Source organism: Caretta caretta, chromosome 7 (genome assembly GCF_965140235.1).
Source record: "Caretta caretta isolate rCarCar2 chromosome 7, rCarCar1.hap1, whole genome shotgun sequence".
Taxonomy (NCBI): domain Eukaryota; kingdom Metazoa; phylum Chordata; order Testudines; family Cheloniidae; genus Caretta; species Caretta caretta.
In genome coordinates this window covers 23,192,514-23,218,124 of record NC_134212.1, presented here as the reverse complement: position 1 = coordinate 23,218,124, position 25,611 = coordinate 23,192,514, and the positions used below count along the sequence as shown (strand labels likewise).

Genomic DNA, 25,611 nt, shown 5'->3' with positions numbered 1-25,611 from the left:
AAAGGCAACCCTGGTCCTGGTGCTCGCATGGCAAGGGAGGGGAGGATGACCCCAGGTGAGCAGGGGAAAGGCTGCAGGAAGTGGGGAGAGACCCACGGGGATACATAGGGTTGGGGATTGTTCTTAGATCTGAGGACAGCGCGCTGGGGGCGGAGGAGAGGACGAACATTGGAACCAGTGGAGGGAAAGCAGAAGAAAGAGGTATGGAGGGAGAGAGTTAGGTTCTATCTACCTACCTGCCCATCACCATCACATCTGAGGGCCTCCACTCTTCCTGCATGTTTAAAAATACAGTCCTGTCTGCCTGCACTATGAAATTTACCATGTTGGAGAACCCTGTTAAAACATGGCCATTCCTCCCAGCATGGATATTAACTTAAAATAATATGATCTGGTAGTGTTGTTGGGAGGGGCCTGGGACTAAACAATGTGCCTGAGTCTGCATTGTCTTACACCAGTGTAACTCCGTTTAGTACTGATTTGCACCAGGGTATCTGAGGGGAGAATCCGGCCTATGTTTCGAAACTGTGTGCTACAGCCTTTCCGAAGGCCTTTATGTAATTCAGTGACATAGTTTAACAAGGTTTGATGCCATCTATAGTGGCCCCAGATGGTATTTTAATTGAATTTTAATTATTTATATACTGTATCTTTATGTTTATTCTTAGGGAAAAAATGTGAAGGACACAGTGGTTTTGTAATCTTTGTCTTTGTGCCCCACAACCTCCCCAGTTCAGTTTAACAAGCTATGGACTTGGAATGCACTGATATAAAATCGGTGTGAGGGGAGAATGAGGCCTTGTAAACCTGTGCCAATGCACATGTATCTGTCATGTCTAGAGGAATCGGTGTTTTAACACACCTTTTGTTTGTAGGGTGATAATGAGACAGTACTGTTACAGAGCTGTGTTAAGGAATCATGTCACAGGGTAAGTGATTTGTAGACAGGCTGTAAAGCCATGGTATAGCCATGTTTGAAAGCTGTTATAAATACTATCATAAACCTGTTTCCAAATCCTGCAAACACTAAATAGGAATATTCAAATAAGAAACATTATACACAAGCAGGAGCAGGATCTCAGACTGCAGCAGTGGTGAGCAGCTTCCTGAAGCTTTAACAAGAAGACTCTAGGTTGTAGGCTTATTTTTGTTAAAAAAAACAACACATCACTATGAAAAACATAAGTGTATGAAATTATCAAAAAAATCCACTAAGGGGCTCCTCACGGCAGAATCCACATCTCTCTGTAGTGTCGAAGTTTAGAAATCATAATTATCTCCCAAGTGAGGAAGGGCTGTGCAGCTACAGTACCAGCCCCAGGACTGTGCTTTCAGTTTAAGATGTTTGCATAACTAGTCATCATGCCGTTTTAGCAAGTTGTGGATTTCTTACACTGAACCTGCAGTAAAAGCCAGACACATCAATTGACTTTGTCACTTCTTTCCATTTTCCAAGTCTTGAGCTCAACACAACAAATTTGAGCAATGGATCAGGATTATTACCGCATTTTAAAAATGTATCTGGAAAATAAACCATAACTTCGTAGTCTCTCTGAGGGCCAAATTCTGAGCTTCTGACTCAGTTTGTACTCAGTGAAAGGAAATGAGAGTTTTGCTGGAATAAAGAGTTAGGGGAGAAAGAAAAAGGATCTCAGGATTGGGCCCTGTGCTGGTGAAAGATGACACTACAGCCATTTTTTGCTGTCTACATTGAAACTGAATATTTGAGAACCCATTACATTATTGATCTGGTAACTGACTTCACTGGGAGTTCTGGATATGGAGGGCTTGTAGGATTAATTGGGCCTTAATTAATTGGGCCTTGATTTTTTTAAGTAGGAGTTGTCTTTTTTTTATACTTTGTTATGAAGAAGGATGAAAATTACTTCAACTTTAACTGCTGAGTTAACACGTTTCAGATCTGAAGTTATAATATTTACCTCTCCTCATAAGAACTGTGCATTTCTTTAGCCTCCTCCAATCAAAGATCTCAAAGTGCTTCCACAAACATTACTGAATGAAATCTTACAACCCCCCTTGTGAGGTAGGGATTTTTCCCCATTCTACAGATGAGGAAACTTTGGCACAAAGAACTGAAAGGTTACTGAGGAAGATTGAAGATGAACCAGGAATAAAACCCAGGGGTGAAAAAATCCTTTCATTGACTTCAGTGGGTCCAGAATTTCACTCCTATGCCTCGGCTACAAAACCACCATTCTTTTCCTGACTTTCAGTTAACATTTCATTTAGGTGAGGTAACTGGAAGGACATTACTACTCTCACTTACACTATTAGAAAGGTTATTAAAAGGATAATAATAAAACGGGACTGCTCTGCTTTCTGCTCTGGTTTATAAAGGGAAAAGATGGAACATTTATATCAAGGAGAGGATAAATGGGACACAAATGTAAATTGCAGCCAGATACTGTATTTATATCAAGCAAAGGGCTTGGATGTCATTATAAAACCTCCACTACAATGCTTGAGTGCTTTGTAAGGTCACCAGGCGCCCAAAATATATTTATAGCCTTGTTTGCTGATTTCATATTTTTTGGCTATGAAAAATGGATCCAACTGCAAATCTTCAATTGCAAATGTTACTTTATTTCAGAGCAACATTGTTGATTTACCTCCTGTTCTGGTCTGCTACCTTTATTTTTATTTTACCTGTTTTGTTAGTTTAATTTAATATTCTTCTTTGTGAAGTGAACCTTATTAATAATAATAATACATAATGTTATGCAGAAACTAAAGCTTGCCCCCTCCGAGGCTCTAGGGTGCTGCAGGAACAGTTAAAAATATAAATAAAAACACAGTTGTTATCTCAGAATCATGAATTTCGGCTTTTATGAAGCTATCATACTGTAAGCGTACTCTGTCCTCGATTCTCAGTTCCACTACAGCCCCTTTGTGCTGCTCCAATGCAAAGGGACTGTAAACCAGGTAGAGCTTACCCCCCCCCCCACCACAAATTTCCCTTGTATAGAGAGATTTCTCAGTTGGGGTAGAGTCAGCACTGTGAGTCTGTCATTTCTTCTTAGTCCCTACACAGGTGGCCTGGCTGAGGGAAAGGGGTGTGGCTGGATTACCTTTGTGCTCCAACAATTCCCAGCCACCAGAATAAGCCCTTGTGGAAGATGGCAGTCAAATGTAAGATAGAGCAGCCTTCAGGCCAGTCCTAGAATCTGGAGGATACAAAGGTGGTACAAAGCCTTCTTTGTCCCATCTTCCTTTGGGTTCTGTACCAAGCACTGCTCAGTCAAAGCCAAAAACTGGGGCCTCTGACTACATATTCTTTATGTTTCTATGCTCTGATGAGCTATGAAGAAAATATGTTGATTAAATATACTTTTATGCCTTGGCTAGCAGCCACTGGAGAGGTAAATCAATATCAGGGTGATAACATTATAAACCGTGTGTTTAGAATCCCAGTATTATATTACTGTACGGCCTTTAGATGTTGTTAGTAATGGGCTTTACTTTTTATAAAACCTCCACCTAAATGACTTGGAAGCCCAAGTCCCATTTTCAAAAGTGATTTCGGCTTTCACTGTGACACAGGCTCCTAAGTCACACAGACATTTTTGAAAATTTTGCCCATCGGGCCTGATCCAAGTCCCAGTGAAGTCAAAGGAATGGCTCCCATTGATTTAAATGGGAGCTGGATCAGACCTATAACTAATGTCTCTTCATTGTTCTAGGTGATGTGCACTGAGTTGCTTTGAGCTGGAAGGGATGGGGATGATGAGTCTTTACACTTTTCTGAGGTTGTAGACATTGCAAGTAGAATTCTGTCCTTGGGATGAGATTGGTCCATATAACATACGGTGTGTGTGTATTTTGCTCATTTCTTCTTTCAAAACCCTTTAGCATATATTTATTTTCACGCAGTCCTAGGAAACGTGAGGTCTTATGCACCCCACACATGGGCTGGCTTCTGCTAGAAAGCTTGTTGCTAGACATGCTCTCGATATGCTCCCCAGTGATCTCCAGCGTGCAAATGGTGTGCATGAGAACTTTAATTTAAAAAAAAAACCAGGATCATGAGTGACAAGCAGCATACATGACCTTGTGTTCCCTACTGTGATGTATTGTATATAGCTATGTAACTGTTATGACCCTGTTTGTGTGTACTGTACTTTTAAAATGCTAACTGCTGTCAGCAGAGACTGGCAGCCATTTTGTGTTACGTTCAGGTCAGATTGTTACAGAGGACACACACACGCACACACTGCTCCCTCATGGACACTTCTTCTTCCTGGTTTTGTTGCTCTCTTAAACTAAAGTAAAAATAATTCGGACTAAACATAACGTTTTGCTCTTTGTGTGTGGAGAAACAACACAACACTTAACAATGGGTTCTTCAGCATTTTACAATGCTACAAAAACTGTTGGCTGTGTCTTTGATCAGTGGATACTTGAAGATGCTTTGATTGCTTTTCAGAGGGGTTGTGTGGTGTGTGATCCTGGAAAGTTTTGACATTGAGAGCTGCATTTATTGCCAGCCCAGAGCCCTGAAGTGGAGTTAGATTAATACTGATTCAATCTCAGCAAATACCAGGAATGTTTTTTTCTTTAAAATCTTATAGATTCATAAATATCAAAGAGCTAGGAATAAAATGACCAAGTGGGCTACCTTTTCTATGATGCCTTAGCCTGACTTTAATTCGAGAATGCTCCAAAACCCTGGGAAATCAATGAAGAGACTCCCATTGACTGTAGTGGGCATTAGATCAGGCACTTTGTGCACATAAAAATTAGCACAAACAAATTCCTGTATGGGCAGTTTTTGTGCACTAATCAGTGGCACATGAAAGTGATATAAGTTATACATTTTTGTTCAGTTTGCAGTTTGCAGATGGTTTTTGCGTATATAAAAATATTATTTGCACAGAGAAGTGATAGTGAACAAAAAGTGCATGCACAAGTATTTTACACACCCAAAATTATGCGTTCAGAAAACGAGGCCATTTTTCTAAAATTTGCTCTGTTAGCTAAATCCATCTTCCAAAGCTCTCAAGTTTCTCTTTTTGTTTGCCTAGAACATGTTTGATATACCAGAAAATACTGGAAAGCTTGAAATATTATTCATGTTTTTGCTTTTATAAATTGTTTGCACTATTTTGTAACTACAATACGTGTAATTTAATAATTTGTATAAAACAATTTCCACTTTCATTTTTGAAACTGGCAAAACTTATGAAATATAATTGACAATAATTATTTGAAACTTTCACTTACCAGAGCAATCACCTGGTTAGCAAATGCTAGTGTTCTAAGAGTTAACATCTCCTGTCGATCAACAGTGAGATTCAAATAGCTTGCTGGTTGTAGAACCCTGACCCCTTGACATCAGCATTTCACTAGTTACTGTGCAATTTATGTGAATCTATCCTTTCCTATAACTTCCCCTAGTTTCAGTTTCAGTCAGTAGTAGGAATATATCATTGTAGGGCTATTCCCCCCTCCCTGCCCGCACCAACTACCCTGCAACCCCTGGCAACAACATAGCAGTAAATCTAGAACAACCCCACAATACAGGTTCAATTCACAACAACCCCACAATTCACAATGACACACCTACACTACAAATTCAGAACTCCACGGTCCAGGCCAGACCTAGGCACATGAAAATCCTAAAACAGCAGAGCAACTGGTTCTCCAAGAGCCCTTGCTGAAAGTGCACGTAATTTTCAGATTTGTGGAGAGTGCAAAGGTCCCTATATTGGTGTGTGCAGCACTGGGACCCCCAAATTTCTACATCCGCAGAGAGTCTCTGTTTTCACATCTACTGCAAATCCATATAAGTACCAGACCCCCGGTCTGATGTTCTCAGGGGTTCCCATGTTGAGATCCCTGGGAATGAGTCCCATATCCCCATTTTGAAATCTACAGAGAGCCCTATATGGAAGTGAGAGGGCCTTTGTTTCAGCATCTCCAGGGGGTGCCCAACAGGTGCAAAGGGCTCCAATTTATCTGCCTCATGTAACTGCCAATGGGCCCCAGTTTTGACATCCCTAAGTGGCCCCCTAAGATCTTCAGGGCCTCTCCAACCCTGCCCATGACAATAACACCCACCCAACAATCCACAGTAGCCTCAGCAGCAAATCCCCTTCTCTCTTGTGCCGAGAGATGGGAGTGGATATATCTACCTTTCTCCCTATTGTCCCCGACGCCTCTGGATCTGCATATCTCTGGGAGACTGCGTGAGAGAGAGATGGGGGTGAGGGGGGGGGCAAACGGGAGTGAAAGAGATACCTCATATGGCTGCTGCTTATCTGAGAGCCTCATGTGGACAGAGAGGGAGCCAGGGGCTATTATTAGGCCTGGCTGGATTCCTGGCTGTGAGAGGGAGCCGTATTAATGTCACATGCAGAGTACATTAGGACTAAATGAAAGTCCTTGGACTGGCACTGGCATCTCCTCACTACCCCTCTTCCTTCTACTAACTGATTTGTCATCAGCCACATATAGCCATTAAGAAAACATTGGGATCCTTGTGTGACCAGACAGCTGCCGCTGCACCTTCTCACTGGCAGAAGTTAAGTTTATAGATTTGTCCTAAATGGATCCATCAGCCTTTCTCCACTCCCACATAAAAGGAAACGTGGACTGGGGCTTCAGTAGAAAATGGTTCTACTCTTGCTCTGGGTAGGATTCTGGGTAGGATAGGATTCTGTCCCAAACCCAAGGGTATGGGATGCCATTGTGCCAAGCACATTTAGACTAGGGTTTGAGTTATCATCGTGACAGATTAAGGGTAGAGTTCCATCCATAATTCTAAGAGCCAAACTTTTTCTTCAGATATATGTGCACAACTCCCATTGAGTATGGATGGCAGGACCTGGCCCTTAGTGTGTTATCAGTACAGAATATTCTCTTATTTCCATGGTGCCATTTGCAGTTCCTATATTACAGAGGTATGGACTCCTTCAGGCCTATTGGCACTGGCTTTGCCCCCAACTCCATTCCTCCTGCTCTGTGCCACTCCAACTACCTTGGATATTCCCCAGTTCAGGAAAATCCCTGGAAGGCACAGAGGCCACATTATAGTTCTATACCACCCACTCACAATCCCTGACATAGAGGGCTTAGCATGGGCATTGGGCTAAAACACCTCTCTGTTCCAGTTATTCTTGGCTTCTGTAATGGCCCTTTAGGTAGCTCTAACTTAGGCCAGGGATCAAACTGGTTTCCATCTGCCCCAGAATTCGGGGAGCCACAAAGGTGCTGAACACCATCATTTGGTCCACAACCACTCCCTAAGATGCATTGCATTCTGCCTGAACACAGCTCAGAATCAGGGACACTGGCTTTGCAGCATCCAAGAGGCGCTTTTCCTCCCTCCACCTGCCATTATCCCTCTCTTCTGCTCTTACCAGGTCACTTAAAGCTGAGGTAGCTCAGTAAGGGACATTGGGGCCTTTTAAAAGGGAAGCATTAATTTTTAAAACTAAAGGTTTTGGGGGTATTTCCTGAACAAAGTTGAACTTTGAGACCTTAACTCTCAGCTCTGAGCAGAAAAAAAAGGGAAGGGCATTTTAGGTTAGAGATTTAGATATGAAGATGTGAGGGTTTGATTCTCCTCTCACATTGGTGTGAATCAGAAGTAAATCCCCTGATGTCAAGAGGCCAGGTCAATGAAGCTACAGTACACTGATTTACACTAGCTGAGCATATGAGCCAATATAGTTCCACCAATGTAAAACAGTGTAAATGAGAGGAGAATCTGAAGGACAGAAAAGATATATCTTAGAATTAAGGTAACACAATGGATTAATTTTATGCCTACAGTTTTACTTGAAAGGGCTATTAAAGCTGGTCTCATGGTACTGAAAATCTTTTTTCCTCTCTTTTTTATTTTTAAACACACTGTTGATTAATTGTAATAGCTTCGAAAATTGAAACTGAAATATGTTTCCTTATCAAGATTTTTTATTCCGCTACTTGCATTCAGTGGTTTATCATCATAGGTTTTTCAAAAGCACCAGGAAGAGCACTCAGGTGCACTCAGCTGCTAACGCTGATTTTGTTTGCTTTTAAGATGATTGTCCCAAGGTATGTAATTCTTTTGAAAAAAAATACATATACAAAAAATTGCCATAGAATTTTCCAGTTGAACTAAAAAAAAATTAAGCTGGTAAAATTTTATGCCTGCTCCTCTCTTCTGTTGAACAAATTGCATGGATATATGGTTGTATAAATTACTAGATTGTTCTTGTTAAAACTTCAGCTTTATCTTAGAAATAAAAATATCCAGTCTGACACCATATTTTTTTAGAAGCAAGAAGGAACATTAGACTGGGGATGAAATGCCACAGCTGTGATAAAAGTGAACGATATTCCCCCAAATTGCCTTGTTCCCCTATTAAATGGAACAATTTATAGTATCTTGGTGGTTAACACAGACTGCTTATGTAATAAATTGTATTTATTTGAAATAATATTGCTGACATAATAATAATCATGTTTCACTTCTGGGTGCATTTCTTGAGCTAATTTGGATAATGAGCCTGCTTCATAAAAACACTAACTGAGGCTTTTAAAACAAATTTATTTTTGTCATTAATGTAATTCTGAATATTTCTGTTGCAATTAATTGAAATTAATCAAGGGGCCTGACTCATCACTATAATACTCTATTTCTATGCCAGTGTAACTCCTCTGAAATCAGTGGTGTTTTACCTGTGTAAAACTGGAGTAACACAGTGGTGAATCAGGCCCAAGATGTTTCTGCTGAAATTAAAGCTCTTCTTCAGTGTAAACCAACCCTGACTTCCTCTTCTTCATGCAATTGAGTCATAATCCTTCCTTTATGAGATCATTATCTGTTGTCATGGTGATTATAAGTATAATATGACTGACTGGAGGAGTGGGTGAGGACTAACGTTTTTACTTAACTTCAGCAAATTAGTAATAGGAAAAGGAAAAAACACTTGTGATAATAGGACAAATAAGTGATTCTTTTAACATTTTTAAAATATAAAGGCCGTCACAGGGAGGTTCAGAGGTTAGTGTACTGTTTGTGACAAAGACTGATATATACATAGAAAGGCAGATGTACAGGTAAATATTATAAAGGAATGGAAACCCCGGTTGGGTTTGGAGTTTTGGTGTGGAGTTTTCCATGAAGTTAGTACATACTAACTTCCATGTAACTGGCATGAACAGAGGATTTTCTTTTTGATCATTGCTCATTAGTGAATACCAAGGTGTATGGACCAGATCCTGCCCTCCTTTTTTAAGAAAAACACACATTGACTTCCAGGGAGTACATTTTTCTGAGTAAAGAGAGCAGGATTGGATACAATATAGTTACAGTTCATCCATGATTAAAAGCCTATTTTGTGTGTAGCTTATTTACTATATATGCAAGTCTTCCATAGATATAGCTTTTCTCTGTGTCATGGTTAGCGACAGATAGATACACAAGCAACTGTGACTTTTAATTGGTTTTTGTAGCAGTTTTTTGGTCACTATTTATACCCGCTTCAGAAAATACAGCATGCTTTAATTTCCTTCCCAATCCAGCGTCATGACCATCTGATCACTTTCTTTTACTGCCACCATTCAAACATTCAGACCTACATGCTAGTTTAACCTTCTCTTCACTCATTACCAATCCTGTCATTGCTCAGTGGTTTTGTTCTGGCTTGTGCTGAGCTGACAAGTTCGTAATTTCACACAGGTGTTTCATTAAACTGGTTCACAAAGTTCTAGTCTAAAATTATAAGGCCCTAGGCTTCACTCCACCACTGTGAATGGCTCCCTAGCCTGTCCACTCCACTCTACAAATCCCACAGAAAACTCTACACAGGAGTTCCTTGGGGCTCCAGATCTGTGGATTGGGGTGGACTACCTGTAGGTTCCATGTTAGTGAACATGAGTCTAGAACAGGAGTGGGCAAACTTTTTGGCCTGAGAGCCACATCTGGGTATGGAAATTGTATGGTGGGACATGAATGCTCATGAAATTGGGCGTTGGGGTGCAGGAGGGGGTGAGGGCTCCAGCTGGGGGTGCGGGCTCTGGGGTGGGGCAAAAATGAGGAGTTCAGGGTGCAGGAGGGGGGTCCGGGCTGGGGTAGCGGGTTGGGTGTGTGGGGAGGGTAGGGACTCCAGCTGGGGGTGTGGGCTATGGGGTGGGGCAGGGGATGAGGGGTTGGGGGTGCAGGAGGGTGCTCTGGGATGGGACTGAGGGGTTCAGAGGGTTGGAGGGGGATCAGGGCTGGGGGTTGGGGCATGGGAGGAGGTCAGGGGTGCAGACTGCGGGCGGTGCTTACCTCAAGCAGCTCCTGGAAGCAGCGGCATGTCCCCCCTCTGGCTCCTATGTGGAGGCATGGCCAGGTGGCTCTGTCCACATGTGCTGCCCCTGCAGTTCCCACTGGCCATGGTTCCTGGCCAATAGAAGCTGCAGGTGCGGCACTTGGGGCGGGGGCAATGTGCAGAGCCCCCTGGTTGCCCCTACACATAGGAGCCGGAACGCGTAGGAGCCTCTGCTTCCGGGAGCCGTGTGGAGCTACAGCACATGTGGAGCGGGGCAAACCCCAGAACCCGCTCCCCAGCAGGAGCTCAAGGGCCGGATTAAAACGTCTGAAGGGCCGAATGTGGCCCCCGGACCATATTTTGCCCACCCCTGGTCTAGAAGGCCTAAGGAAGTCTGACGGAGTCTAAATTGGTGCAGCATACACACTGAAGGGGCTGTCCAGACTCTCTCCACATGTGGCCCAGGGTGACTGAATATTTCCTCTCTTCTAGGTCTCGGTCCTTTTCTCTAGGACATGGGGCATGCTACTGCTTCCCCTGGGGAATCATCTGCAGCACTATGGCCCCAGTTCAGCAAGGTGCCTAACTTTAAGCAGGTGAGTAATCCCATTGAAGACAATGGACTGCTCACATGCTTATAGTGAAGCACGTGTTTAAGTACATTATTGAACCAGGGCCTGTGTGCACAAGCAAAGTAGCTGATTGTTGTACCGAATGCCAGCTGAACAGAGAAGGAGCAAGTCAATGCAACACACTTACAATCTGAGAACACTAGAGGGTAGCAGGAGGAATGAGTCCAGAAGAGTATTATTATCTATTTGTATCACCAAGAGCCTAGTTGTAGACCAGGACCCCATTACGCTAAATGCTATACAAACACAGATTATTAGTATTAAATATTTGTATTACTGTAGAGACAAGACTATTTTGGCAACAATATATTTTAGAGAGAAAGATTACTTGGACGGAGAATTCCAGTTCCGTCCTGTGTCTGTTCTCCATTTCAGTCAAAATACAAATACTGATTTTTTTCTAAGCTAAGTGTTGACCTATACTGTAGACCAAGGGCACTTCTGAACCTGCCAGTGTCCACCAGTCCAGGGAGCAAGACCCCTAAATCCCTCTGAATTGAAATCTCTTTCTAGCTCTGTCAACTTGATTCCCAGGTTGCCTTGCAGCTAATGTGGCATGCCAGCCACCCACTGCTTTTTCATTTAAATAACTGAGAAAGTTGTGGCTGAATTAGCACCCCAGTGGTGGTAATAAGGACAGACACAGCAGCTGCCCCGAAGTATGCAAATTGCAGTTTTGCACTTTAGGGCTTGATGTTGTTTCATTTGTAGGTTCTTTCTGTCTTTTACATGAAAAGGAGCCTCCATCACATTAAAGTGGCTTTAAAAAAACTAAAACAACTCATGTAACTGTCATGTATAGCAGTTCTTCTGGGGTTTCCTTTCTGAGCATTGCGGATAAGTGGTTATTACTGAGTAATATGTGCTGGCTGAGGCTTATAGGCAAAACCTCCACTGACTTGCACAAATGTATAGTTGAGTAAGTAGGGCAGGACTAAACCTTTTGTACATAAAGAAAAGTTTCCCTCTTCCTTGTCCCTCAGCGTGTTTCATGCAGGGATGCCACAATCCAGCATCTCAGCATCATGGTTCTTTCTCTGGAAATGTCTTGGAATAGCTCAAAGAAGAACTGTGATCTCAGTGAACTAATCAGACAGCCGGAAGAGGCTGATTAGACAGGACAGAACATCTCTTTATATCAGCTGAGGTGGGAAAGGAAATGCAAAGAAGTTTACAGTGTGAGGTTAATGAGTTTTGCAGAAATACATTTCTGTACATCATTTTTAGTGCTTTTACTATATGAAAGATTAGTATAGATGCAATTGTATTATACATATGGGGCCAAATTAAGGATACCACAAGCAGAACTATATTGAAAGTGGGGAGAGGAGGTGCACAGTCTGAAGCAGCAGGAGCTGGAGACATTATAACTCCAAGAGTGTATTGACTAACTAGCAGCCACTTGTGTGTCTACACAGCAAAGAAAAACCCGCAGCTGGCCCATGCCAGCCAATTTGGGCTCACAGGGCTCAGGTCGCAGGCTTCAACTCCACAGGATCCTAGAGCCCAGGCTCAGGCCCAAACTCAGAAGTCTACACAGCAATAAACCAGCCCCACAGCCTGAGATTCACAAGTCTGAGTCAGCTGGCACAGACCAGCTGTGGGTTTTCCTTTGCTGTGGAGACATACCCTAAATGGCACCTGGTACACTCTTGGAAGAGGAGTACCAGGAGCTTCCTCCAGCCCCACCTTCAGTTGATTGCTCTGGAGTTCGGTTGTGATGAAACAGAGGATTATGACCACAAGTCATAAAGGAACAAAGAGTAGTTGTATAGATAAGGTACAGCTAGGAGACTTGAGGCCAATTTGTCCTGGGTATAATTCAGTTGACTCCAGTAGAATTATACTGGGGAAGAATTTGGCTCTGGGTTCTGATCCAGGCTCTGCCTTAGCTTTCCCCGTGACCTTGGGCAAGCCTCTCACATCTCTGGGCCTCTGTTCCTCATCTGTAAAATGGGGATAATTATACTTTCCTACATCGCAGGGATTAGTTAGTATTCAAGGTGCTGTGAGATCCTTATGTGGAAGATGCTAAAAAGGGTCTCCTGTATTCTGAAGTTCTGCCACAAAATCCACATCCTGCTGCAGATTTGAGCAACAGACTCTAAGCTTTAATTTTAAACAATACATTTCAAAATTTTGTTGTTTTGAAGGAAAACTACCAAACGTGAACCAAATTGCTGTCTCATCTTTCTCAGTCTGCAAACAGACTGGCTTGAAACAATAGCTCTATGATGTGTGAATTTCCTTAATTATAGTGATGTGTTAACTCTGAAACTTAATGATGACTTAATTGTCAATATTGTTCACTGTTTCACTGCTCATCATTTTGGCAGCAATATCTAGCTAATTCTGCTTAACCGTAGTTGTTGATACAAGAACCGGGGGAACTGGGGAAATGTTTGTGTCAAGAGTTGCTGTGGTGGGGAATTAGGACAGCACATACCACCCCCAAAATTTCAAGTCCCTTCCACCCTTGTCCACAAGGAGGAAGAGAAGAAATGCAGCCACTCTCCATTGTGAAAGTCCCAATTGCATCCTGGGTGCCATATGTTCTCAGGTGCCAAAAACTCCAAGTAGCTGCTAAAATCTCTGGCTTTGTTCCAACGTACAACTGTATTGTCCATACAAAAATTTACAGCAGACTGAAAATCTGAGGCACTGTAAAATACATTTAAATATCATAAAAATGAACAGCACAAGGGATACTGCAATGAATTCATTATTAATACTCATATTTAAAATCAGTAAAAGCTAACTTTACCTGAAGGTGCCACAGAATTTCCAGTTTTCTGCAGAATTTAGGCCCAGAGAACCTCAGAAACCAGGAGACCTTGCTCCAGAAACTGGGTCCAGCTTGCCACAATGTACACAGGACCTGTATAAAGGTGTATTATGATACTAATTATTCAAGTAAGACATAACCAACAGAAGCAAATGAATTACTGATTTCAAAAAACAAAAATCATGTTTTTATACATATGCTCCTAGTAATACTAAAAAACACCTCCAAATATATATATAGCACACAGAATAGTTTCTAAGTAAAAAGCTTTTAAAATGTGTTGCACTGCATCCAGAATTGTAATGAGCATTTCATTTAGCCATCATGTCACTGCTGCCTTCAAAGATCAAAAAAGAAGGGGCTCGCCGTACATAAATGGGTGAAGTTCCAGTGTTTCAGCAGAAGTTGGTTTAAAAAAGGGTTCTCTTTGGGAGATGCAGGATGGCCCTCAGGCATGTTGAGATTTGGCATATGGTCACAGACTGTTCAGCTCAAACTCCTTGAGAGAAAAAAAATCATTTCACAAGGAATTAAACAAACCAAACCAGGAAGAGAGTGTTAAAACTTTGGGTTATCTGCACAAGTGTGCCCTCATATTATACTGAGGCATACTGGGCATCCTCAGAGTATTTTCAAAAGTCTTAAATCCTGCAAACACTTACTGCTGGGCATAGTGCTTACTACTAGGAGTATAAGGATAGTGTTTGCAGGATCTAGCTCTTCAGTAAAAAGCCTGGGGTGTCTACACATGTTCAACACACAGTGTCAGTTTTTTTCCTTAGGAAGTATAGGTTTCAGGTAGCATTAATTCATAGGCAGGGCCCCATGTACACAGTGATCACAGAATGTTCCATGGAATTTGGCATGTTACCAAATTGCTGTGGAATTCCCTCTTTTGGCCCTGGACTCTGCCATGTTGCTGCAACCAGCTGCCCAACATTTTGCTCTTTCTGCCTGCCAGGATCTGGCTGCAGCATGCCGTTTCTCTGCCGCTTGCCTCAAGCAGCACATCCTCAGCATTGGCAACACCAAGTTGTCAAAAGATCATTATGAGTTAGGCCCCCTAAAATCATGAGGCTGGCTAAAAATTCATGAGATTTACAAAAAGAAAATGATTTGCCTTCTGGTTTCCAAGCCTTTAGGGTGCACTGGGGTGACTCTTTTCAAGCTTTTCTCTGAAACCGTGAGGGCTGGAAACTTTACTTTTTAAAAAAAACAGAGATACTTTCCTAATTAAATAATTCCGGGAGTTGGGGTTTCAAGAGGAACACCAATTATCACAAGACTTGCAATGTCAAGAGTTGGGATTCTCTTGCATTATACTCTCCTGCCCTGTTGTCCATAATTAGGGGAGACAGAAAGGAGGACAACAGCTCTCCCTACCTTTGAAGACGTGTGCTCTGGCTGGGAGGAATGTGGCAGCCAGGGGCTGAGTACATGAGTCGCAGGCCCCAAGCAGAAATCTCTCCCGCCAGGATGCAAAGTGTGTGGTGGACACTGAGTGGGGCTCTGGAAGGGGTGGGGATGTTCACTCAGGCAGACATCACTGCATTGGTTATATTCAAGTCACATCTCAGACATGAGCCCCACAGCCAGAAAACTTAGGTTCTCGTGTAATTACATGACTCTGGGAGCTGGGGCCCCAGGCATGGGTTTATGGTGCCTATAGCTTAATCTGGCCTGGAAAATATGTGTGCTGCGAAGGACCCTTCACACACTTTGCAGCCCAGGGAGGACTGAGCTCTGCCCAGTGCCCGCAGCTCATAGGCTCAGACCCCGGCTGCTGCCACCCTCCTTCTCGTGCCCTGCTCCATCCCCCCAACCCTGGCAGACTGGAAAGGATGGAGCTTTATTCAGCTGCCACATACACCTGCTAGGAGCTGGGTGCTGTCTCTACAAGAACCCTAAACATCCAACCTGTAGGAAATAACCTTCCCCCTTTCCCTAGGTTTGCATAAAAATGTTACTGCGCCTCTAGAGTGGATTCAGCAAATCAGCAAATGAACTAGATTATCATTAGGATTCCTTGACTTTCTGCGACCTCCTCAACTTCTGGAGGGGCCAGTGTGGCTGATCCCAGAGCCACTCAAGCAGCTGGCACCAGCTGCTCAGGTGGCCCCAGGAACAGCCACACCAGCCGCTCCTCTGGCAGCCCCAGGCAGCAGTCCCTGGTCGGCTGGCTGGCTGGAGCAGCCGTGTTCCGTGGACCCCGGCAACTGGTGCCACTGGCCCTGGGCGCCCCCCGCCCCCCGCAACAGCGCCCCTCCCTCCACCCCCCACAGCAAGATTTAATCAGAGGTATTTTTAGTAGAAATTATGGACAGATCAGGGGCCATGAATTTTTGTTTACTGCCCCATGACCTGTCCATTACCTTTATTAAAATTATCCGTGAGTAAATGATAGCCTTAATTTCATTGCCATAGAATGGCGGGTTTCCTGCCCCAGAATTGATGGGTATCTATTGCAGAATTTAGGTTCATTGTGTCTTGGAGTACAAGGGGTACTATCCATGGGACTCCAGTATGGATCCACATGGAGGCCAAGTCTATAACAGGGTTCAAAAAAGAACTAGATAAGTTCATGGAGGATAGGTCCATCAATGGCTATTAGCTGGGATGGGCAGGGATAGTATCTCTAGCCTCTGTTTGCCAGAACTTGGGAATGGGTGACAGGGGATGGATCACTTGGTGATTACCTGTTCTGTTTATTCCCTCTGGGGCACCTGGCATTGGCCACTGTCGGAAGACAGGATACTGGGATAGATGGACCATTGGTCTGACCCAGTATGGCCGGTCTTATGATGTGTGCCACCCCTGCAGCAACCACAGAGTCCAAATCACTTACAAAACTACCTGTGCCTTTGCTAGAAGAGTAATCAGAGATTACATCCAAGATCTGATATTCACTGCTGGAATTCTTTGACCTCACACATACTGTAACAGTAGCTGTTGGTACTGGCAAATAATTAACAAATCAGCTCATTAAAGGATGGCAATAGAGGCCTAAAGAGGTTTAATATCGGTCTTACCTGAAAGCCCATCTACAAGGCAGAATGATAAGATTTCTGGTAACACAACCGTATATTGTTTTACAACTGAGTAGAAGTCAGTCCCGATACTGGGAATAGTATTGGGCTCTTGAGAGATGCTATAGCTTCTATTTGACTTCAACATTCCTTGGTTAAAATTCCCTTTCTCAAAGGAAATCTCCAGATTAATTATCCCTTGTACTAAGGCACTGTTGAAAGAATGTCAATGAATACATTTCCCAGTACTACAAATCACACAGTAAATTATAATGAACCCAGAACATTTTTGACACTACATAAATAAGAATGAATAATTTGCGGCCAATACTGCAAATACTCACTACTGAGTTCAGTGCTTACTACCAAAAGTAGTTTCACTTAAATCCATGGGACTAGGGTACAGTTGGCCTCCAGACCCTACCACAATATAAAATTATTAAATAATAATAACCTCACTGGAAAGCAATGTATCTGGTAGGAAATGTTTGCTGGATCAGGCCCTAACACAGTATCCTATACCATCGAAGCATCATATCTGAAGTCCCCTGGTTGTTCTCTACCATGATGCTTACTTTTCCTTTCACACCAGTTTCACACCGGTGTAACTCCTTTGTCTTCAGCTGCATCACTCCTGATTTACATTGATGTAAATAGGAGCAGACTCAGGCCCACAGTTAAATCACTAATGCAGCTGTTTTGCTGAACCAGCGTCCTGGCTGGGAATGTATCCAGTCAGCTGTGGATAACAAAACCCAGTAACAGAGATGTTAAAGATTTCATACATTTATTTTTTAATGTTGCAGAGTTACTTTTCCTACAAAATCTGTTATGCAGATGTTAGGAAGTAATTATTGCACATAAATCAAAGAAAATTCACATCTTACACAGCCATATATTGGTATGTGTAAGTGGATTAAGCAAAGAAACCAAATATGAATATGAGAAAACCTATAGAGACGTCTGATCATATTCCCGTTGCTGGAATTTACACACGTTTTTATATGTAAGAAATAACACATGGCAAGTTACCCAGCTATACTGGATACTAGTGATCCATAAATATGTGGTAAGGACCAATGCCATAAACAAGTTGTCTTTTTTACACAAACAAATATGGCTGGTACTTGTACTCACAATTCTTTGGCTAGATATAAGAAGAGCCAAATTTAACCCCGGCATAAGTGAGTGCAACTTCCATCCACACCAAACGGAGTTTCATCCAGTTAGATAAGGAATTAATGTGGTGGATAGTGACAAAAATTATTATTACAGCATGTATATATGCCGTTCATGCTGAAGGATCTCAAAGCACATTAGAAACCAAATGGACTAGATCATTTACATATTTATGGATAAATGGTACTACTCACAGGAGAGGAGTTCTTCATGGTTCCCTGATATGGCTCTGCTTATAGGAGTTATTTCACTATTACTATTATCATTACGGCTGAAATGCATCGAGCCCTGGGATGGAAGGTAGCAGCTGTTTAACAGCATGCAGTAACAAACCCCAAAAGATCAGCACGGAAAGTGAAACTATAGGAAGAATTAGAGGTAGCTGTGGCAGGGTGCATTCTCCAGAGCACCCCCACATAGCATGGAGTGGCCCTGCAGGCACCTAATCCCCAGTTCCTCCTAATCAGGGGTGAAAGTAAGGTGGTGCAGGATGGTACGGCATACCAGTAATGTCGTTGCGCTTTAATGTCGTTGTCCCTTCCCCCCACACCGGCCGCTGATGGGGGGGGGGGGAGCAAAAGAAGTAGCTGCCCCAGGGCCACAATTTAAAAGGGCCCAGGGATCCAGATGCTGCTGCCAGAGCCCCGGGCCCTTTAAATCCCTGCTGGAGCCCCAGGCGGTACAGGCCAGGCAGTGCCGATGGGCTGGCCAGGGGACCCTGACCCGTCCCTTCTGCCCAAGACCCCGCCCCTTCTGGGGCGGGGGCAGAGCTGGCCCCGTACCGGTAAGAGCTTAATTTTACTTTCACCCCTGCTCCTAATACAGTGGTTCTCAATCTTTCCAGCCTACTATACCCCTTTCAGGAGTCTGATTCGTCTTGTGTACCCCAAGTTTCACTTCACTTAAAAGCTTCAGCTTCAGCCCTGCGCAGCAGGGCTCGGGCTTTGACATTCTGCCCCAGGTCCCAGTGAGTGTAACACCTGCCCTGGCGACCCCATTAAAACGAACTCGCCCACAGTTTGAGAACTGCTGATATAGTATATAGAGCAATATAAACAAGTCATTGTCTGCAGGAAATTTTAGTTTGTACTGGCTTTGCTAGTGCTTTTTACATGGCCTATTGTAAAACTGGGCAAATATCTAGATGAGTTGATGTATCCCCTGGAAGACTTCTGCATACCCCCAAGGGTACACATACCCCTGGTTGAGAACCACTCTCCTAATAAATCCCACAGTCAAGTACTTAAAACAACACTCCCCTTCTGCGCGAGACAAGACAGAGGATGACTAATTTACTGATTCTTTACAAACAGTTTTTGTTGGTCCTCTGGGGGTTCCACAGTCCTCTTTCATAGAGCTATATCTTGCCACTCCATGGAAAAGGGATCAGTAAAAACCCCTCTGTGGGTTTGTGACCTCCCCACATCCCTCCTCCATGGGGCTGTGCTCTGCTTCAGGCCAGTTTCTCCCAGCTGGCCTCTTTGAATCACACTCATCCAGTTCCACCTGAACTGTCAACAAAGTCTTTCGTACAAACAGAACACAAAACAAAACCTTCCTAACAAAGTCCTTTCCACCCAGGCATTTCTGGTGGGATGCAGTCTTCCAGCCTTCCGACATGGCTTGGAGACCAGGTCTCACCGCCCAATCCTTTCTCCCTTGGGCTGGGATGGAACAGGAGACAAGCACTCCTTTCCCTTCTACTGTCTTTTTGTTGTGAGCAAAGAGGACAAGAGGCAGCACATATGGGAGAGGTGAGCCTTGCCCCATCCTTCACTACAAGGCTCCTGGTCCCGGACCTTTTAAGGAACAGTAGTGTGGGTTTTCCCGCAAATACTCATTATTTCCCTAGGACCACTTCCTCTCTCCCAGTATCTGCCTCTGCCATTTCCTAGGCCCTCGTGTGCATCAGAACTCCCAAATAGGGCCATGCCATGGAACAGGGATTGGCTGACCCCTAATCCCCATTACCTTTAAGGGGACAGACCACCCTGTTACATCATTCAAACCGTATTTTGGCCAGGACACTTGTAGCTAACATCTCTACGCTTCCGAAGAGTGCCATGAGTGCGACGGGTCACAACATTCATGGTATGTATGATCTGAAAGATGCAGTTTCATTTTGTTGTGCCGAACACAGATAAAATGAGAATATGTTACTCTGTGGGTGAAATTTACTCCAGGACATGGAATACTGTGATTCAGAGAATCAGTCACTGGACTGGTAGCCAGGAGACTTGATTCTGTTCCCAGCTTGCTTCTAACATTAGGAAGTCACTTCATTGCTCCGTGCCTCAGTTTCCCCCTTTATAAAATAGAGATAATGACATATCTTCTTTTTCAAAGCACTTTAACATCCACTGATAACAGCTATATAAGAGCTAAGTATTTTAATAAAGCCGAATACAATACTGAAGCCTACTTCACATGTATCGCAGAAGCACAAGGGAGGGAGGTCCAAGCCTCTCTTGTGATGACTTTCAGTCATTCATAAAATAAATTCTGTATCCGTAATTATGATCCTATAAAATACCATGTCAGTGTTTATGGGCCGATAAAAGGCAATTCCACAGAATCAGCCTTTCAACACTTAAAAATTACAACCCAGCAAAGATGCTTAATATTTCAAGTACAAATTACAGTATAAAACAACGGGGGTGCCACTTTGAGACCCGCTATGAAAGCACTAGGCTTGGGTGCATTTGAGAAGCAATAACATCATTTGTCCAAAAAAAAAGAAGAAGAAGCAGAAGCAGCTTTAACATTTGGGTTGCTAAGGCAGAAACAAACACCACAGACACATTTTTGCCCTTATGGGGATTCATCAAGGTTGTGCTGTGCAGCTGTTGTCTTAGTCAAAGAAAGTATCGGCCCCTGACGAGAAGAAACTGAAACATAATTATGTTATGATGAGCTGAGAAACATGCAAGGAAAAATTGGAAGGCAAAACATGATGGATGATGCTTTGTCAATTGGCAAAGCAGCAAGAGAACCAAGCCGCACAATAGCACCTCTTCTTCAGTCAGTGCTTCCAGTTTGGCTACCAAAATAAAGCACCACTCCATCCGCCACAGAAGTACCACGTCTTTTTGTTATATTATTTAGTCCTGACGCAATTATGCCAGGTTTGTAAAGTGGATTATGTAGCCATCATCAGTAAAATGAGAAAAGAATAGATAGGAACTTCTGAAATACAAGGCTGTACAAAGAGATACAAGAGAATTTACAATGTTATCATATGCTTATTTTTATGTATTTTAAAGTTCAAAGATTAGTACCTTTTCCTTTAAGGTATCTTTCAATAACATACTGTGCAGTGAAAAACTCCTGTTTGTACTGTTAGGACTGACATCTTATCAATGTACTAATATGGCTATATGAAACCACACCACAGTAACACAGGAAATACTGTCCCAGAACAGATCTGTTAAGCAGTCTATCCTAATAATGGCGGGGACAGGATTTCCCTTCAAGTGCTTCAGTAGTAACATGGCAATTCACTCTCACAATGTGAGTGAATCATGCAGGACAAACAGGCTAATTATGTAACAGGAAGCTTCTGTTTAGAAACAAATATTGGTAACGACGACGAAAAGGGAAATACTGAAAAAGCATATGACAAAGGAAGGTTGTTAAAATATAGTCTTCAAAATACCCATATGTGCTATGGATAAAGAGAAGCCATTACTGTGCCTCTCGTGCCCAAGTACTGCATATATTTACCTATACTGCAGAGTATAGCAACCTCTGAGGGTAACAGTCCCTGTTTGTCTACATGGAGAAATTGATCGGCTATAGGTATTCCACAATAGCTACTCTGGAATACCTCCCTGTGTGGACACTATTCCAGAATAAAAGTGACTATTCCAAGATAATTACTCCTTCCACAAATCATTTTTATTCTGGAACAGAGTGTCCACATAGGACAGTGATTCTAGAATCACTAAATTATATGGGAATAGTTATTCTGGAATAGCTGGTCAATTCCTGTCAGGGAACCAAGGCTTTGGGGTGGAGTTTCAGCCTTTAGCTTTGAATTGTCTATCTTTGAAGGGTGTGTGCTTCATGTTTTCTGTATGCGCAATGAATGCCTCTGATTCTCAGTAGGAATATTCTTCCGTGGGTTTTAACATTGATTGCTTCTCTCATTAAAACAGCCAGTTCTCAAATTAGAACAATAAGTCGGGGAGGGGGAAAGGGGTCACCTTTTAAACATTAATGAAAAAGATTGAACCATATTCAAACAGTGTATTTTTAAACACAAGATTTTGTTTAACTATGTGTATTTGGGGAGACTTAGGGCCAGATCCTGCTCTCCTTACTCATATAAGTAGTCCTGTTTGAAGTTAGAGGCTATGTCTACATTACAAGCACTATACCAGCAGCGCCGCAGCTATGCTGCTGTAGTGCTTGTAATGTAGACATCAACAAAAGGGGTTTTGCTATCGATAAAGTTAAACCAACTCTCCAAGAGGCAGCAGCTAAGCTGACGGAATAATTCTTCCTGCAACCTAGCTGAGTCTACATCAGGAGTGAGGTCAACTTAACCTCAGTGCTGAGAATGCAATTTTTTTCACAGCTCTCAGCAACATAGCTAGGTTGAGCTAGTTTTTAAGTGTAGACCAAGCCAGTCTTTTGTTGCTGGCTTCAATGAGAGCAGGATCGGACCATTGGCAAAAAGAATCCCTTCTCTCCTGCAAATAAGTAGGGACTCTTATGAACATTAATCATTTTCTTTCACATAATGAGATTACTTTGCACTCATATCCAAGGTCTTAAAGTGCTTTAAAGATTAAGTATTATTATTCCCATTGGAACACAGACAGAGAAACACAGAGAAAGTGACTTGCCTAAACTCGGTCAGCAAGTCAATGGAAGAGTCTGGAAATAGGTTTTCTGGGTCTCAGGTCTTTGCTCTAAACCCTCCTTCTAAAGTAAAACTAACTTTGAATTGGTGCATGGGCCCAAAGGACAGCAGGCCAATGCAGAGCTAGTCTTTGAGGCCATCATTAAGTATGAACTTGATCAACAGGGAGATTATAATCTATTTATTTTTTCTCAACCCAGTGTGTATGGCACCAACCCTATGTTTTTAATGAATATGGCAAGGAGTTAATATACATATGTTAGGGTCAAAGAAAAGCAGCTCATCTCAATCCCCTTGCCTCTCTCTGTACATGTCTTTCTTATCCTGTAATACCAAGAGGCAAGCTAAAGGAGAAAGCACAAAAGAAGTAAAGCCTGGTGACTAAACTCTGGATAGGGAGGAATAAAGAATTGGCCAAAGAGAGTGGCAAAACTAAAACAATTATTGCAAATTGATTGCAGTTGCTACTTTGTCTTCTTTGCTTTTCTCTTGCATTTTAATTTTTCTTCATCGTCTTCTTGTTCCCCATGTGCTCTCTTGGCTTACATTTTCTGTTGCTCTTTCCATCTGCTCTCTGTGTATTGTAACCTATGGCATATCTCATCTTTATAGTTAATTCTTTCATATCCAGATATTTCTTAGTTATGTTCTAATTCTGCTTCCCGAGATCCAATTTTCATCAATCATCATCAGTGAAGCTGGCTGTTTTATGATCCTATTCAGCGAATTGCAAATGGTTTAGCAAAATCTCCAATTAAATCCACTTCTCAAATCAAACTACTCTTTTGCAATTAACAAGGATATGACAGTCAACTGGAACAGAAGGATCTTATAAAATCTCTTTACCTGCGCATGCTAAAAGGAAATAATCCATTAAAAAGTCATTCTGTGACTGGAAGTCTAATGGCAAAGAGAAACTTATGCCCATCTCTGCTCCAGTGTCACTTTCCCTGCGCTCCATGCCTCCCTTCCTCCATTATCCTTCTCTCCCTCCTGCTAATGTCTTTCAGACCTTCCGTCTCCTCCCCCCCATTATCCATTCCTCATTTATATGTGATGTTTTTCTCTCTCCAGTGCTGGATTCTTTTTCTGTCATTTGCCCTATTTTAGGCCAAATCTGTCTCTGTGTACTCACATATGTAAAACTGGAGTCAATGGGACTGCTTACTTCCTGATAGCAAGCAGGGTTTGACCCTTCTTACACTAAACAACTTTTCTGGATGCACCTCGTAAATCCGAGCTGTTATCAAGTTAGTGTAAAGATATAAACGAGCCTAGTTCTATTTTTATGAGGAATTTGATTATATATATTTATATATTTCCAAATTATGCCTCACTCCTTAGACTAGAGAAAGCAAACGATGTTACCATCTGGCAATCACGGCACTCTCACAGCTCCCTTTGTTTTCTCACTGGAGACTAGCCTGCAATAATTGCTGAGCTGGACCCTTACATGTTGTGTTGATCGCAAACAGGTGGATCCCTCACTCCCAATCCATCCAATTTTCCCAGGAATAATTTTCTTATTTAGGACTCAGAAGTCATGAGGAATATCAGACAGACAGTCAGATGCTTCTTTTAATTTCTACAGTTACATCACAAGACAGAAGGTGTGTCTGCAAAAGGGAATTATCCCCAAATGCCCCCGGAGGGCCTGATCCTACATTCCTGCCACACCCAGAGTTCCCAGTGAAGTAGTGGGAATTTGGGAGCATGCAGGGAATGTAGGATTGGGCCCATAGTGTTGTTGAACTAAATGTCAACTGATCAGATGGTAGCCGTATATATAATAATAATTTACACTTAATGCACCTTGTAACCCAAAGGATCACAAAGTGTTTTATATACATAAAATTGGTTCACCCACCAGTGAAGTGAAATGCAACAGCTGCTTAACAACACACAGCAACACTTGTAGAGTAGTTGAGCTAAGAAATCATATGCTATTTGAACATACTGTTCTCAGGCTCTGAGAAGGCCCCCGCCTCACCTGGAATCCTGAATCCTGCTCATTATAAATGTCCCTAGATGGATTTCCATACATTAGCATTTCTGGAATTATATAATTTTGCCTTTGCTGTTTGTAATGAACAAACTCCTTGAAGGGGTTTAATATAAATGACAATAAGATAAAAATGTGCTTTTGATTTCCTCTTTAATATGTATATGTTTTGGCTGAGAGATTTCTGTACTAGTCGTTGATTATATTTTTCTTTCATTTCCTCAGCCTTTGTTCCCAGTTTGGGATTTATTTGGGCATGTTGCCTAGTTTTTAAAATGTATTTTTATAGCTGCTTTTTCTTAAGATGCCAGGAAGCTCTTGGACATCCTTAGGCATCCAGAAATTAAAGCTTAAATGATGAAGCATAAAAGGCCTGACTCTGCACTCTTGAGGTAGGCAATACACAAAGTACTTGATAAATGCTAAGTAGGGAGTTTTGCTAGCATTAGAACTGAAGGATCAAGCTCTTAAATTCAGTACCTGGACATTTGCCTTTAAACCCAGGAGATGATTTTCACTCAAGAGAAATTAGTTTTGACAGTTTCCCTAAGCATTTGTTATGTACCATAAAGCAGGTTATAATTACAGATGAGCCAACCAGGTGGTGTTGGGATACTGATCTGGACTCTGGGCAATATTCAGGCTTTTGGGTTTGGACTGAGTGGCTCCGAAAGTGTTGGGAGCGTTCGGCCCCAAATGGTAGAAATCTCACAAGAGCAGCTGCACATCTGAACCAGCACAACAAACTGGGCTGCTTCTAGTTTGGGACCAGACTAGAACCAGAACCACGGGGACGGGATCAAAGCTGGGGAAACGTAAAAGGGCGTTAGATTCATTCTCTCATTTCTCTCCAGATTG

General features: G+C 42.5%; 1 protein-coding gene across 3 annotated transcripts in view; it reads right to left on the bottom strand.

Annotated features, from left to right (window-relative positions):
- Positions 1 to 25,611, bottom strand: part of KBTBD12 (kelch repeat and BTB domain containing 12) — a 76,150-nt gene that overhangs the window by 50,000 nt on the left and 539 nt on the right. The window contains exon 2 of one of the 3 annotated variants that reach the window (XM_048858732.2): positions 13,659 to 13,772. The gene's annotated coding sequence lies outside the window, so the exon portion shown is untranslated. Of the gene's footprint in view, positions 1 to 5,241; positions 5,450 to 6,152; positions 6,207 to 13,658; positions 13,773 to 25,611 lie in introns of those variants that run through there. The other 2 variants (XM_075130306.1, XM_075130307.1) reach the window with 2 other exon arrangements.